The following is a 17893-nucleotide window of genomic DNA, read 5'->3' on the forward strand; positions in this document are numbered from 1 at the left end:
TCCCCTAGGTCCCGATGCTCTCTTCTTCCCCAGGACCCTGATCAGAATATCCCAAAGGAAATGCAGATTTTGTTTTGTTCACGTGAAAAAGTGGCATGGCAATCTGAACATGTTTGCCATACTTTGAAAAATTCATTCTACTTTGCACAGTGAGGTAACCCATGATCTCCAGGATTGTCACAGAAATACTGGCACCTTTTCATGATCATGGATAAAAATTCGAAATGTGGAAGCCAAGATTAACCCTAGCTGGATTTTGCAATTTGCAAACTATGGAGGTGGAACAGACAGTATTCATACAGCCGGGCCTTGGACAATCAACCTCCCATCAAAACCAGATAGGCTTGGAACTGCCTGGCCAGGAGCTAACAGTCACTCTATTTCAGAACAAATCACTGTTTCCACCTCCAATGATCCTGCAACCTGCAGCTCCAGCTCACTCTGATTTTTTTGTACCTTTGAAGAGCAGCCGAGCTCCATAGCATCTCCAGCCCCTTGTATCTTGTGACAAGTGTCATCAGACTGATGAGACCCAGAGAGACCACCTCAGTGAGACAACCTGAATACTGCAACCAGCCCTAAATGAGTGGGGAAGCCCAAATCGATGACTGCAGCTTCTGAAACATCAGCCAGCCAACCCTCAAAGACCAAATAACAGCCTATCCCAGTTTTACTGAACGGATATTACCAGTCCTTTCAGACAAACCGTTGAATACTATCGTAGGGACTGTGGATTGGGGGTGTAGCAAATCCTCAGAAGTGTGTACCAAAAGTAGATAGCTAATGTAGATTTGAGACTGTTTACTGAAGAGTCCTGTGAAGGGATTGATAAAGTTTGATAAAGTTTAATCAAAATACAATAGTAGAGTCCAATAAATATTATTTTTCCTTGATAAAGTGTTCAATAAAGTTGTGTTGGACCTTCTCCTGTCTCTTGTCTCTTTTGTCTAACTCAATGTGTAATGTGCCTGAATTCAAAAAAGGGTTACCACAAGCTGGTCAAGCTTAGGTAGGGCACACTACCCAGCCTTCTCTTTACAAGAATTGTAATCTCATTTGGCTGTACTTTCTTGTTAACACGGATATCACAAATATAAAACAGAACTAACAGATATAAACCATAGTTCGTATTTAGGAACACGTAGGCATACATATTTTAATTCTCTCAGTTTTTGGATGGTGGATAAACAAATGACTTTGCAATTAATGTGAAGTATCTTGAGCTGGAATTAAACTAAACTTAGTTCATTAGCTCCCTCTAGAGAATTGCTCCTCCAACAATAAATAATAATGTATCCACACCAGTAATCATATGATTCTATAACCAATTAAATATATACTAATTTTATTCTTACTTTATTCATTATCAGCATGTAAAAGTGGCAATTGTGTTTTGGGAACAGTGCACCCATCTTTCCAACATAGGTTTGAATCTCATACAAATAGATGAACTTGCAACCTCTCCTGTATACTCATTGTAATGGCTCGATTTTAGTGTTTTTGGGGCAGTTTCAACTAAATTCCAATCAATGTAGATCAACACACAAGCAACTAAAATTATGAATGGGAAATGATCAAATGGTCCAACAAGTCTCATATCTAGTCATGATGCAACTGAGCAACATGATCCCTAATTCCTACCCTTCTCCTTGAATGCATCCAATACACTAGAGTTAGTCTACTGAAACAGTCAACAAATAAAAACCCAAGCAAATTCAGCAAAAACAAAATTTGGGAAATTTCTCTCGGTTCTAGGTTCTAAGTTCTAAGAGACCACAGTGACCATGGGACGCATCAGCCAGTACTCTATCACCTTTATATTACAATGTCAATCATTGCTGGGAGGCTCACGTCAAATCTGCACTCACTTTAGGAGCTGGCCATTTGTTCTTGAAAGGAGAAAAGTTGAGGCTGCAGGACAAACTAAACTCCGATGAAGAGTCATCTAGCTTGCTCTCTCTCCATGGATGCTGTCTGACCCACTTATGATCTCCAGCATTTGTTATTTTCAGTACAGATTCGAAAATCTGCAGTAATTTGTTCCTACATAACAGTATATGATTGGATAAGTGCAACTAACTTAAATGTACTGTATTAGTACAACAGCCTCGTATAATTAATCAGTGGAATTTGTACACCATCTCCACTTATGCGCAGTTTCCCTTCCATATGTTTGAACAATATCAGTGAAAGAGAAAAACTCGAGTCTCGTCTGATCGCTGCAAGTGCAGGGGGGAGAAAATACATTCCCCATCGGTTATAAAGGTCATTCTAAAATGTTACCTTCTGTAAACATAAAAATCTCCTGTCATCTAACCTAGCTCTGTACCTGCATCACATTTATTCCTGTGCACTGATTCTACCAAAACTTGTTCAAATAACCTATTAACATGGACACAGTCTCAATTGCCTTTTATTTACTTTAAAAACCTCAATGAAACCTTCTCAAAGTCTTCACTTTTTTAGAGTAGAAACACATAGTCCTCTTAAGTGTAATGTGATAACAATGGATTTTTCATATGACAGCCCTGATTAGGAGCTTTATGCCAGTGTTAGTATTCTTACCTTTAGACTAGGAGGCTTGAGTTCAAGACCCAGTTGCTCCCAAAGGATGTAATAACACTCTGAATAGGTTGAGTAGAAAATATCTGTAATGGCCCTGATCTGGAGCTTTCCAAGATCTCTATATCACCTATCCTGTAAGAGAACTAGACATAATATTCTACATGAGGCTTACTTTGATGTTTAATACAAGGATAACACAGTTTAGTTTTGTTTTCTGTTTAATTGTCCTATTCTAGCATCCTCAAATTTCATTTGCCTTTCCTGTAGCATCATGACACTAGTCATCCACAGTTCTTCACTATACCAGAAATGTCTTACGACTCTAAGTTGAATTCAGAACGCTGCAACATGCTGTTGACATGGACTTCAACTACACGTCTTTCACAATATTTATTTCTAGTAAAATGACATCCCATAGGTCAGATCACTTTCTACCAGAAGATCAAGGTCGAATTATATCATTTTTCTTACTCCTAGGTTCTAAAAGGAACACAAATCTTCGTCTGATCTTTGATTCCCCTAACAGCATCAACCAAGTCATTAGAAATGTTGCAAAGAACAATGATTCTAAAATCAATCCCTATGAGACTTCACTGCAGGATCAAAAGCAGAATTTACATTTCCGTTTGTATCAGCACTCATTTGTGAAATCATATAACAATACCACAGTGTGTATATATATATATATATATATATATATAGGAAAAATTATTTTTCCATGTTGCACTGATAATATATCAAGTTAACAAAATAAATCAATGGTTCTAGATTTTCCACAAAAATTGAGTTAATGTCAGGTTATGCCCACAAAGCCAACAGAAGAAAAAATATCAATGGACAAGATTTCACTTTTAAAGGCTTTTGTTGTAATAAGCCTCCTAAAATGGACATAATTAAAACATTCATTATAGGCCAAAGGATATTTCAAACATAACAATGTCCTTTACTAAACATTCAATACAATTATGATAAGACTCTCATCATTATGACACTCATTACATCTGCATTAATTTGGCACCATGGGAACTTTCAGTGTTTCCAACTCACTTCCCATCCAATCATTTCAGCCTATGAGTTGCATTTGCTAGCAATTATATTCCATTTGAAATCCCTGGTTATCATCAACGCTGATAAAGGTGCCCATCTAAGAAACTTTCTTACTCAGATCACAACAGTCTTGTTCGCACTGAATTTTCAAACACTTCCTTATCTGACCCCTTTAAACAAACAAACAGTCTGTTCCGCTCTGGAAATAATGGTACAATGACAACAGGTCCTGTCCAATCCACAATCCCTTGCTCTTCAAGCTTTCAGACTTTTTCTTCCCCGAATTGAATAACACGCATCTTTGTACATTGTCTGTTCTTCTCTCAGAGACTTGTCTCAATATGAGAGTCTATTTGAAGTCTGCCAAACTGAAAACTCTTCTATTCAGAGTGAACCTTGCTTGTTTCCTCTTTACATGAATTTTCCATATGCCCTGAACTGCCAAAAATCTCTGGCTGACCCAACATCATTACAATCAGCTGGCGAGCTATTCATCCTCATGGCAAGTCAACAACAGCATTTCTTGGAACTTCATGATGTCCTAATCAGGAAACCAATCAACCATCTTTAAGAATATTCCCCGGTTCACTTTGGTCTTAAAGGGACAATGCACAAGACAAAATATAAACTAGTCTGAAAATTTCGTCTGATCTCAGAAGCTGAGAAAGATTCGAGTCTGCTTAGTACTTGGAAGGGAAACCAGCAGAGAATACAAGGTGCAGTAGGCTTGGGACTTTTGTTATACTGTGGTAGTGTCCATAATTCTTGACAAAGAGGCCCAGGTTCAAGTCCCGACCTGCTTCAGATGTATGTAATGACATTCCTGTACAAGTTGATTAGAAAACATCTACAGCCTTTCTCAGCACATGAATAATCATCGCTGCCATGGGTGTTGAGAATGAGGTCAATGTTACTTTGGACCTGCAAAAAACTGGAAGGAGTGTGTATGGAAACTCCTAGATGAAATGTTAGCAGCAATGAAATTTCTGCAGAATTGTTTTATTGGCAAAGGAAAAGGCATTGTGTGACTTGATCCAAAGAATTAGAACTAAGAAAGTTTTGTCTGCATACAAATTGTAAGTTTAATAGCTCAAAGGCAGTCAAACTAAAAAGAATGTATGAGATATATAAATATGAAGTAAGGGCTTAAGATCAGTGTCATAAACTCAAAGCAAGATGGAGCTTTACACTTATGCCACCTGTCAATGTGCAGTAATGGTCACGTTTTCAACAGTTGTTTTTTCCAGAAATCATGTAAGTAATTACGTAACTAACAAGTTTTCGAATCTTTCAAATCCTTTGGTATATCTTGTAAAATGATCAGTAACTCACAGGCCTATCTTTTTTCTCATCAATCCTGCAGTGTTATTAAAACTGATCTAGCAAAAGCACCTCCAGGAAAGATAATTAATCAGTTAGGTGAAGCTTGTTACTGGGTAAAGCACTGAGGATGAGTAAGCATCAGGACCTGGGAGTGGAAGAGGCAAACAATGTTACTCTTCCTTGAAGAGCGGATATACATCCAACTTTGAATGAGGATAATAGCCTAACCAGATATCAGGAGGCACAGTCTTCAAAAGAACTATGATTGAGAAACTTCAGGATCTCATGCACAGGTAGAGCACATGGTTTCATACAAAGGTTCATGATTTTATTACACAGAGCTGCAACAGATTACAGAATGACTTTCATGGTATGCAACCAATGGTCAAGGATTCTTCTGCAGCATCAAGATTCCAGTGAGAGGTTTAGACGTGTTAATGGTCTTCAAAGTGGCAGCAGGCACAGCCTCAACAGATAGTGGTCAGCCTTGGGACTACAATCAGGGATTTCAAATTTAATTGGCACTACATGGCCTTTAATGAGACAATCCAGTATCGTCCAAACAAAAGCTTTTCATCAGTGAACCATGACGAACAGGAACAGATGTCACTGTGTTTTGTGATAATAGTACAGCCGGTTTAAAACCTACTCCAATGTCAACATCTGAGAGAGCTTCAGTCCTGATCACTTTGGAGATGCACCAGAATAATAACTGAAAGCTCACCTCTCACTGAGATTTGAACTTCCTCAGTTCTTCAATGCTCCAGAGGAACACTGTCAGATACCAATCCTGAATTCATGTTATTCAGGGAGTACCTCATAACATTAGCAGGAAAAATTAAGAATTGGAATATGGAAAGCAAATGTCACAATGGTGAACGTGATGGAAAGAAACAGTTGCAGTGCTGGAGCATTGGGGATGCTTTGATACATCATAAGAAAAAAAATCTCCAAAAAAGGTTTGGTGACAGACATTTCAACTTTCATCTCTTTGAATGTTTTTAACTTAAAACTTGAAAGATAATCATTGCAGGGTGTGATCTCTACATTATGAAGACAAGATGCAGAAACCCCTTAGTGATGGTAAATCTAAGGTTACAAGGAAGAGAAGATTATTATTTGACTTTACAATTTTTAGTCTACTGAACACACTCAATCATAAGTTGCTGCCTCTTGTGTTCAGCTCAAGGCTAATGGCTCTCCAACACAAACCTCAATTTCCTCTCATTCCGGCATATCATCACCATCTTGTTCATCATTATCACCATCATTATTATCATCATTTTCACCTTCAGAAAGTACTAATTTCTCCTACATTATATGGATGAAATAAAAGTAACAATTATGCTAGAAACTTTCATTGGAGTATACAAAGTGGCTCTATCAGATCTATCCAGACATTTAAAATGAGGCAAAAATGCCTACTGTTTTCTCCACAAGAATGCCTGTCATCCCGATGCCTTATTATATTTATTCCCCTCCTCTGCATGAGGATGCCTTATTAGAGTCATGAGCCATGACTAGAGATATTCCTGGTCACCAATCAAGTAATTGATACATGATTCTGATCGTCAAGCCTAATTTGATCAAAAATGTCATGACATCTTCCTGTGCAGTAGGTATTAATAGTGAAGCTTGCTTTACATACTAATTGAATATTTATTGAGTGAAACTCTTCCAATTGATTCAGTTGAGGTGCTGCCATAAGAAGGTTTCAAATGCAACATATTCCACTAATTGCTCCTGTGAGTTGCATGTTAGATGTAGATTGGAATGCTTGCTCTCCTTACTTAACAGATTCCATGAAAAAAAAATGAAAACCATCTGTCCACCTCAAATTTACACTCAGGACAATTCCAATCCAAGGTGAAGAAATAGTAGCAGCAAGGAACAAGATAATTTGACTCCTAGAACTCAACAACATGGACAGAAGCAACCCAATCCATACAACAAGATTTTGCCATATCAAGGTTTGGGGTGACAAGTGGCAAGTAACATTCATGTCACAGAAGTGCCTGGCAACGACCACCTCCAATGAGAGAGAATCTACTCATGGCCCCTTAACATTAAATGACATTGCCGTCACTGTTGCCAACTATCAACATCCTGGGGATTACCATTAATCAGAAATTTAACAGGGCTGGCCATATGAATACAGTGATGAAAAGAGCAGGTCAGAGGATAGGAATTCTGCATTGAATAATACATCTCCTGACTTCCCAAAGCCTGTCCACCATCTGCAAGGCTCAAGTCAAAAGTGCATTTTGAATACCACACACATGCCTGGATGAGTGCAACTCCAACAAGATGCAAGAAGCCTGATACTATTCAGGAAAAAGTAGCCCACTTGAGTGGCACCACATCCACAAACATACACTCCCTCCACCATTGATTATAGGTACCAGCAGTGTATACATCTACAAGATGCAGTGCAGAAATTCATCAAGACTCTTGTTGCAGCTTCCCCATGACTAAAGTTGACTTAAAATAGCCAGCAGGGGCATTTTAGCTGTCACAAGACAGCCAAAAGGGGTTGGCAGCTACATACAGCAGGTGTTCACAGCCAGGCCTGTAGTCTCCATACAGAGTCACCAGTTAAGATAATGAAAGATCTCTGACAGAAGACAGGGGAGTGTAAACAGTGAGGCACATATGTGCTTTTTTTTTAGCAAACTAATGTAAAAGTTTCATTTAATACAGGGTAGAAACACACACACACACATGCACACACGCGCACGCTTTCGATAACCATGGTATATTAGACATTGGTATGACAGCTCAGTGGTCACTGCTGCCTCACAGTGTCAGGGACCTAGCTTCAATTCTGCCCTCAGTCGACAGTGTGAAGTTTACACGTTCTCCCTGTGCTGGCATGGGTTTCCTCTGTGTGCTCCGGTTTCCTCCCACAGCCCAAAAGATGTGCAGGCTAGCTAGGTTAGTCATGGGAAATGTAGGCTTAGAGGGATAGGGTAGGGATGTTCTTCAGCGGATCTGGGTGGGATGTTCTTTGTCGGGGTTGGTGTGGACTCAATGGACCAAATGACCTGCATCCACACTGTCTATGATCCAATGATTAACCAGCCTGAAGTTTGTACTTTAGAAAAAACCAAAAGAAAAGTATGATCCCACAATAATCTAAACTCTTTGGGTAATTGTCATAATATATTAAACATACCCTTATGGGTAGTGTGAAATTAAAAATGTAAACATATAAGACATCATGCAGGGATTTAGTTGAATTCTTACGAGCAGCCAACCATAAACAGTAAAAACAGGCCTCCTCATTGGCAAGGAAAATGGAGCAGCAAACGGTGTAAACAGACAACCTCTAAGAGAGCAAACAGTTGTTAAACATGGAAAACAAACAACTCTAGTTTCACAGCTCAGCACACTGAAAGTGTAAAAGTGATTGAATTTCATCCTTATCAATGAAGTTTGAATATTTGCTATTTAGTCGGAAAATTTGTGTGGAAGGTATTTAAAGTAAAGATGGGGAGCCCACCTGAGAATCAGACTTCTGTCTTGAACCAACTTGCAGCTAGAGACTGTGTTTGTTTGATCGCTGTAATGTGTAAGCCTCGTCAAAGAATTATAACATTAGATGTAAATATATAACTTCACATATAACAAACTTTATTTCGGAACTGATATTATTCATTTGATAGCAATTTTAGCTTTTTTTTATCTCCTGTGATAAGTTTAAGGAAATATAAATTGCACTACAGGCCTTTAACGACAAGCAAGTATCAATTAACATGATGCAGCTGGCAAATGTCTGGGAAGGAGGATAGTTGTCAGTATATTGGAATGTGAATGAATACAGCATCCGTGGCAAGATCCCAAGGACTAGGGCAAAGATGTCAGGTAAGCATCATACGATCATGAGAGGACCTAGGGCTGTCTATGGAGATGCCCATCATGGATCATTTGTTTACAGGATCAGATGTCTAAACTAGGGGGACATGGCTAACAATGATGTGGAGGTACGGGTTTTGTCTGGGGTGGACGAGGTCAGAAATCACAGGACACCATCAATCCTCATCAATGGTGTGAACCTTTGATCTTTTACTTATAAATTCTGTGTCTGATATTACCTCTCTCAGTAACACCTGAAGAGGACTGAGGCTCCAAAAGCTTGTGTTTTCAAACAAACCTGTTAGACTATAACCTGGTGTCGTGTGATTTCTGACCATGGCTAACAATAACATCACTGTTGCATGTAATTAAATAATGCAAAATGTATAAAAATGCTGTACTTGACTGGGAGTTGCAGAGTGTTCAGGGGACATTGTTTCAGGAACCTCTCCCGTGCTGCATGATAAAGAGCTCTGAATAAAAATCGAGTTGTGCTGCTGGACACAGGACTGGAGACTCCTCTTTGACATCTCTCTCCCTCTAACAGTTCCTTAGCAACTCCCAAACCCACAACCACTACCATCCAGAATGACAAGGGCAGCAGACACATGGGAACACCACCACCTGAAAATTCCCCCATAAACCATTCACCATTTTGACTTGGAAATATCTCACTTTTCCTTCCAGGCCAAAATTTGGAACTCTCACTCTAATGGTATTGTGGGTCTACCAACAGCACACGGACTGCTATGGTTCAAGAAGAAAGCTCACCAATACCTTTTCAAGGGCAACTTGGATGGGCTTTAAATGCTGGCCCAGTCACTGACACTCATATCTCATGAACAAACAAAAAAAATCCAAATAGAAGGAAACATCAACCTGGGAAAACTTTACGTAAGTATTTCTCGCATTAACTATTCAAACCACCACAGATATAAGCTGCCAGTTTTAAGCCATGTTACTGTTATTGCTACCAGAACGTATCCGCAAAATGTATGAGTCAAATAGCTGATTTATTATCAATCGCAACAACTTCCAAACTGTATCTACCCCTACCCATGTCCCTGAGCATACAATGTCCTTGCAGCAGCATTACAATGATAGTTGCCAGTGTAGCCCGAGGTGTGGCACTGAAGTGCAGAAGTGTTCTGGAACTGCACTGAAGATGTGCCACAATGGTTTTTACAGGCTGGCACACGTCAGACGCCAATATTTATAGATGTAGGGTGTGTGGCTGGAGCTCATGGAGTGTGTCTTGATATGGTGGTCCTTCAGACCAAGCAGCAAGCCCAATCTGCCTGCTACTCACTCTGGTTTCTTGTCGAATTTTCCTGAGTTTTGTAAGAATAGGAGGCTGAATATTAATGAGACAAGTTGTACCATTGACAAGACATTTAGTAAGCATTAATCCCCATCAACTGGCACGTTGCCGCTGCCTGGTGAGAATCTTGCTCTGCCACTTGAAATAAAATGGAGCAAAATGAGTTTGATGTCAAGATGGGCCTTTGGCATATTTGATGCCTGATTCTGCCACACATTTCCCCATAGCACAGGTCACTCAGTCCCCTGTAAGATTCTGCCTATCATTCTTCCTTTTATTCACCTATTTTTCCCTAATCAACCTGTTCAAGATGTTTTTACACAGGTCTTGAACCCAGGTTTCTCAGTCTAGGGGTAGGAACACTACCACTGCACCACAACAGGGACCCAAGATTTTACCTATAAAGGCTAATGAGTAATTTGATTAATCAATTCTGTATGATAATTTGTTAATTGTCAAATTTGGGAAAAATGTGGTTGTCCAATTTTCTGCAAATGATTGATTCTCTCTTGGTATTTTTTGATACTTATCAATATTTTCACATTAAAAGGTCAGGTATTTGATGAATATTTGGCAATTAGGTTTCTGCTTCAGTCAATCACTAATTCCAACTACTTCCTTCTAAACTGCAATAACCTGACTTGTAGAAGCCAATGCATTGGGTGTCATTCTTTAATATGTTACTGATTCAGCCACATCATATTTCAATTCTTATTATCATCGTTTGGCTGCAGATAGTAAAAAAAATGAAATAACGAAACATGATACATGCAAGACACAACTTTTATTTAAATACAATCTAGAAGTTATTTCTTAGAATACTAGATCAGCTATTTCATTGAAAAATTTGCAGGTAATTTCCCATGAAAATAATTGAAAGGTGGCTTAAAACTGATGAAGAGTGAATACTTAGTACAAAAAGATCTAAAGTTTTCAGCAAAGATAAAGAAGGAAAAATGGTAGCTGGGATGGCAGTAATGATCAGGGATGACATTGTGGTGTTGGGAAGAGGATTCCCTGAAGAGGACAAGGTCAGACTCACTTGAATAGAGCTCAGAAGCAAAAAAGGTAAGATCATACTATTTGGAATATAACACAGGTATGCAAATCGTGAGACCAAGATGGAGGAGCAAACTGCAGGGAAATCAAAGACATACAAGAACTATGCAGCGGTGATGCAGAGGTCTTTACTTACACTTATTTCAACTTTGATCATGTTCGAGCAAACAGTAAGGAAGGGAAGGAATTTCAGTTTGTTATCCTGTGTTAGGAGACCTTCCTTGATCAATATATTATTGATCCAACTGGTAAAGAGGCATTGTTGGATCTGGCACTGGGAAATGAGGTGGGCCAAGTAAATCAACTGTCTTTAGGTGAAAATTTGGCAAGAACGGCCATCACAGCATTAGGCTTAGGATAGTAATGGAGAACAGCAACGAGTAATTTAATGTTGTACTTAAATTGGAAGAGGCTAATTCTATGTGATGAGAACAAATCTGGCCAGGATAAGATGGAACCAGAGGCTGTCACGAACATCTATAATGGAACAGTTGGTGATATTTAAGGAATCGATGTTTCAGGAGCAGGCGAGGTTCATTCCAATAAGGGACAAAGGCAAGGGAGCCAAAAACAGGGCAGCTTGAGTGATGAGGGAGATAGACGTTATGATGAAATAAAATTGTACACAACCTACTGGAATCAAGAGCACCACAGCCGTTTGACACTCCAATTTAATGCTCAAATAAAGAAACAAGAATGAGTCTAGAGGATGTAGAAATGGAATAAAATGTAAAGTGAAGGAGAGAAAACAAAATAAGAATCAAAACCATAAGAATATTTTTTATTCATTCACAGAAGGAGGGAATTGCTAATTGCCCTGAAGACCGTTAAGAGTCAACCACATAACTACAGATCTAGAGTCACACATGTAGGCCAGACCATGTAAAGATGGCAGTTTCTTACCTAAAAGGCATTAGTGAATATGGTGGGATTTTCCTCAACAATCAGCAATAGATTTATGGTCATCGTTAGACTCTTTATTTAGTGAGATTTTATTGAATTCAAATTCCACCAACTGCCGTGGCAGAATTATGAGCCTGTGATATTATCTGGATCTCTGGATTAACAATCCAGTGATGATACCACTAAGGTATTGCCTCCCCACAATGAATTCAGTAGTATACATAGATTTTAGGGAAAGTTAGACCAGCTTTTGTGGGAGAAGGTAACAGAGGCTTATGATGGTAAATTAGGATGAAAAAAGATGGGAGGAAGCTCGGATAGAGGATAAACACCTGCTTCAGTCAAATGACGCATTTCTGTGCTGCATGTCCTGTGCAATCCTCTATACTAATAAGGATAAAGCTTATGATCCAAAGTTGTTGCACTCAATGTTAGGTCCAAAGTACTGTAAGGTACCCAGTTAGATGCTGAGGTATGCTATTCCTGTTTCAATTTGCAAAAGGAAGTTATATTATTCCAAGAAATTAAATATTTTTTCAAACAATTGTACATGTTAAAAAGCTTTAGATGTGTTCTGAATATTATTTTTATATGTAATACCCGTTAAGGTGAAGCATTTGCGCAGGAAAATGAAATATTTTTCCCATTGCACCTACTTATATATCATCAAGTCATAAGTAAAGATACTAAGGTATGGAATATATTTTAGAAAGTATCTGGCTGATGACTCAATACTCAAATGTGAAAAAATAACTTACTCGATTGTGATTAAAGTAAGTACTTAAGTAGAAAAGCATATCTGAGATTGTTGTGCATTATTAACAATCATCTTAAGACTTGTTAAAAATGGAAAACTCTGCTTCTGTTCTTTTTCTTCAATACTAGCTAACAGAAGTTAAGAAAAAACATAGCAAGGTAAACTTTGAATGCTACAAGTAAATATAAGCAAACTCAATGGACTTAATTGAAAAATATATCAGTTACATGAGGGCACCATTGCAAAAATTTAATATTGCAGTGATTGAATGTTTTTATGGGTGAAATAAGAATATTATCATATCTAATGCCAAATTTATAGTTTTTAATGAACAAATCTGCTGTATGATATAGCAGAGGAGACAATGGTCTACAATTGTTTCATGTGTAAAAACTGGTTAGCCTGAAGTCCTCTATAATCCTATTCTTGTCAGCTTGATTATCTAATGATGTGTATATGGTTCCTGTGGCATTCGGTATTCATGTTGCCATATTAAATGACAAAGCATTAGATAACCTGCTAAGACAGAGTGATTGACATGTTATTTTAAGTGTCCTTTCAAGTGCTTTTTCTAGACAATCAATTTTGTTGTTCTATCTCATTAAATTTCCCTACTTTTATATTTCATACATCAGTCGATTGAAACAGGACATTGCGTCCTTGAACTGAATAGTGCTGTAAGTTCATCTTTGCAGACTGTAGCCATAGGTTTATTGAAGGCAAAGATAGTTACCTATTAACAGTCAAAAAATTATCAAGATGCAGAACTGAATATTGTATATCAGCTCAACAAAGCTTTGACAAGCTAATCTTATTTGCATCCTACAACAATTTAATATCATTGTAGAAACATAATGGCATTGACCACTGTGCAATACAAAGTTAATGGAAAGTTTTCTCACAGTAAGCACGTATCAGAAATTTGTATGTGTACTAAACAGGTTTTCTTGATTGTTTAAATTAATAGCCAGGAGGGTCTTTTGGATTAAATCTATAAAATGTATCACTTGGTGAACAAAAATACTGGGTTAGTACAACAATGCCATTCTGGTCTACAAAGTGTTAAAAATATTGGGATTAATTTTCTGCCTTTTCATTGAGTAGAAACAGGGCAGTCATGCCCCCGTAATGAAGGGAAATGATTTGCCATCACACTGCCACAACAATATTCATGGACATCCACTACTGAGGTGGCCAGAACAACCCTGCAACAAGTTCAGCAACGGAATAGGACTCTGGATTCTTCAGATGTTTGCCATTCATTGAGGCACAAGTAACAATTACCGAGAAAAGGAGGAAAGCCAGCCACAGTGGAGGATTCTATTGCTGAGCCTCTTTTTAAGATGCTGAAGCTGGGCGTTTGTTCTCTTCAATAATATATTTTCCTAAATCCTCTATTGACCCATTACATTAATGTTCCTATTTCTGTCTTCAGTATATTGTGACTAAAACACTTTCAACTGCACTACCTTCAGCTCCAACAGCAAAAAAAAAGCCGTCTTATTTAGAATTGACTTTTGATTGGACATTGGGCCAAACGACATTTAACCACTCATACCACACCCCAGTCATCAATTTCAGGTCTGACTTCTTTAATGCAGGCATCATTCACTTTCCACTGACGAGCCATACAGGCAAAATTCAGGCCACATTGAAGACATGCTTCGTTAAGCTGCAAAGAAAATAGGCAGGCTGTCTTATGTGAAAGGGTTAGATACTAGATCATAACATTTCACTTCTGGAGCTTGGAGTATTCACGGTCCCATAATCTCATAAACATATATTAGCCAGGCATCTCACTGAATTATGGTTGAAATGGCATCAATGTCCTAATGGTAGGGAATGATTCTAGTTTTCCCAAGTTAAGAAATAACCAGATTGGAACTTGAGTTTACCAAGGTAATTTTAATCATACAGCCACTCCTGTCAGTTAGGGAGAGTTAAACCCCATTATCCAACATCAAGTCAAGAGCACACTCCAGGCACAGTAGATTTGATTCATGTATGCCTGCTGATTTGCTCTTAGATCACTGTTTACTTTTGGAAATTGCATATGAGACCCAGAACTTAGATCTTTTGCTCTGTGTTCCTTTAGAGGAAGAAGTAATTGAAATGACTGGATATCGTGCATCACTGAAAGAGATTGAAGTTGTTCTTTGTCTCCCATAGATCAAGGCTATGATGCTTCAGCTACTGCCTCCAATGTTGAGAGCTCTTAGCATTTCCTTCTTTATACATTAACTGTAATTGGAATGACTTATTTGGAAGCTTTAGAGGTGTTTGCTACTTTTAGAAATAGCAGCATCATCCCTTGTATCTCAGGTATACATTGCCCTGATCTGCATGGAAACAGATTTATGAGATCTATGAAGTTCTTACCAACCTAAATAGCTGGATGGCATGTCTTACCTGAATTCCTACCATGCATCAGTCATAACTCTCAGTCCTACTGCCCACTTTGACAATCATGCATCTCAGTGTGGAAACCAGCTGATCTGCTACCCTCTACCACTACTGAGCTGCAGAAGAACTAATGCCTGGTGTCAGCCATTTGTTGTAAATGCGACAAACAGGCAGTGGCAGGCACACTCTGCTCATTGTTCGCCTGTGGTGTGCCTCAAAGTAGAATCACTCCCAATATAATTTATGAGTCATTCTCAAGATCATTTGAATATTGAAAGAGAGCAATAATCAATTAAATTCTTCCACTGTTAATATTTTAAAAATCTAAGTCTCCCATGGGTTGCCAAAAGAATTACTGGCTTGGACTTTTCTCCGGGTTCCATCAGATTCACACCCTAACTTCAGCAGGATCTCAGCAAAACTCAATAGAAAACAAACTATGATGGATCTCTGCTGTTTGAGTATTTCTCTGAAAGAGGGTAATCTCTGCCTGCACCGTTCTGCGCAAACAGAATAGTCCAAGGAGGGGGAGTATCAGGGTGCAGAGATTTGTATGCTGGAAGCTTCCTATGTCTTGGTTTAGTCAGGACCGAAAAGGTTGGTAAACTGAGTGAGCTCAGGCATAATGGCTGGAAAGGGGTCTCACTTGAAGCAATCCTGTAAGCCGATCAAGATTAGGACTGAACTCTACATAGATGCACCTGAGTAACTGAGCCCACACCAACACCCCATCACCCCATCTCAAGGAGTGCAAATGCCAGAATATCCAGCTCCAAATGGCAGATACATGTCCAGATTGCACCAGTAGACAGACATGACTTGCTGGCCCAACCAATTTAGATATTTTCCACCTACTGACCCCACAAACATCAACAAGAGTCATGGGCTGGAAAACATGGATCAGTGCAATTAGTAGGGTCACTACAATGCTAATTGCATGTCTTAGCCTCAAAAGTAGGTCAATAGAACTTGGGCTGAGCATTGTTTGAGTTATGTTCAATTAAGGAATTGTTACATTTTGTTAAATTGAAATATTTGTAATCTTCAATAAATCAACACCATCAGTAAAATAGTGAGTGTTCTATCATTTGCAGATAATTGTCATGACTGATGCAAATAAAAACTTCCATAACAAATAGGCATATTTTGTATCAGAAGCATTGTGATAAATAACAGTGTGTGTACCAACTGATGCAAACCCATGTTCTTTGCTGTGGATTTGAGTATATTTTAAACGATCAAACAAAACTATTCCACTACTCGACTTTCCTGACATTTTGAAAGGTTCTAGGGTAATGACAGCCTGTAAGTTTATACCACATGTAATATTTTTACCTAGCCATTAACTCAGATAATCCTGACATCTGATTTGTTGATCGACATGGTAAGGGGAGATTTTAACTCACTCCATCTAACAGAATGTGAGCTGTTTTACTGGCACATTGACTTGTTTTGGGGGGCATGGTTAAAGCATGCACCTGACTCAAGTGGAAGCTTCGTCAACAGTGAAGTCCTTCCTTCATTGCTAGTGAATCAAGCTTCTGGAACTATCTTTCACCGGCCCCAAAAACACCCGCCACGAACTCTGAAACAACCAACCGCCCCAACGCGGCCCGAACCTATCTTATGCACTCTGTCACTTCCGTAGCATATTTCTTACCTGGCACCCTACCCATTTGGCACATTACCTGTCTGACCACTTTCCCAATCTCATCGCCAGGAGTCGTCGACGACGATAACCACTACTCCCAGCCAGTCCCCCATCCCCAAATTTCCCCCTTACCGTCCAGCGAGAGCTCCACCATGGTACCTGTCGTCCTCCACGCCGTTATGACCTCGCACTGTACTTTCCAGAATCTTCCAGGCGGTCGTCGCGCAGGTGCACGGACTCAGTCGGCGCGCGCTGCCAACGGTCGCTGGGTTTTTTGCCTCCCGCGAGGTGTTGGTTCTCCCGCGGGGAGCGGCCCAGCTTCACCCGGGTAGTCCCGGAGCACGACGTGGAGATCGCACAGGACGGTGACGTTGCCACCTCCCCCCCACCCCGCGCCGCTGTGTGAGTGTCGACGACCTGAGGGCCTGACTTCTTCAGCTACTGGATATGACCGATCAACGCTGGGAGAAAGAGAAGGAAGGCACAGCAAGATTTAAAACACGGCGAGAGGGAGGCCAGTCAGCCCTTCCACACTGTTCCCGTCTGGTACCTCCACACCATCTTGTTCCCCAACATTTCACCACCCAGGACAAGGACAACACGGGACTAGATACAAGCCCAGTTGATCCAGTCTTCTCTCATATGTCAGTCCTGGGAGTGTTTGATTGGGGAGACAGTGCAGAGAGAGCTTTTTCAACACTGCCCCATGAAACACTGCTAGGACAGATATAGTTTATGATGAGATACAGAGTAAAGCTCTCCCTACACTGGACCCATCAAACTCTTCTGGACAGGGACGGCACAGGGTTAGACAACAGAGTAAATCTCTGAAGTTAAAGCTCTCTCTACTCTTTTAAAAAAAGTAAACAGAAAGTAAATGCCCCTTGACACTCTCCATCAAACACCCCCAGAACATGGACAGCACAGGGTTAGGCGCAGAGTGAAGCATCCTCTACTCTTCAACTGAAATGAAAGCTGTCTCTACCTGTCCTCATCAAACACTCCCACG

General features: G+C 39.5%; 1 long non-coding RNA gene across 1 annotated transcript in view; it reads right to left on the reverse strand.

Annotated features, from left to right (window-relative positions):
* Window positions 1–17207, reverse strand: part of LOC125483377 — a 74738-nt gene extending 57531 nt beyond the window's left edge. Inside the window, exon 1 of the long non-coding RNA XR_007262334.1 lies at window positions 17017–17207. This is a non-coding gene — a long non-coding RNA (uncharacterized LOC125483377). The remainder of the gene's footprint in view (window positions 1–17016) is intronic.
* Window positions 17208–17893: the final 686 nt, after the last annotated feature.

This window comes from Rhincodon typus, chromosome 6, assembly GCF_021869965.1.
Source record: "Rhincodon typus isolate 14 chromosome 6, sRhiTyp1.1, whole genome shotgun sequence".
NCBI lineage: Eukaryota > Metazoa > Chordata > Chondrichthyes > Orectolobiformes > Rhincodontidae > Rhincodon > Rhincodon typus.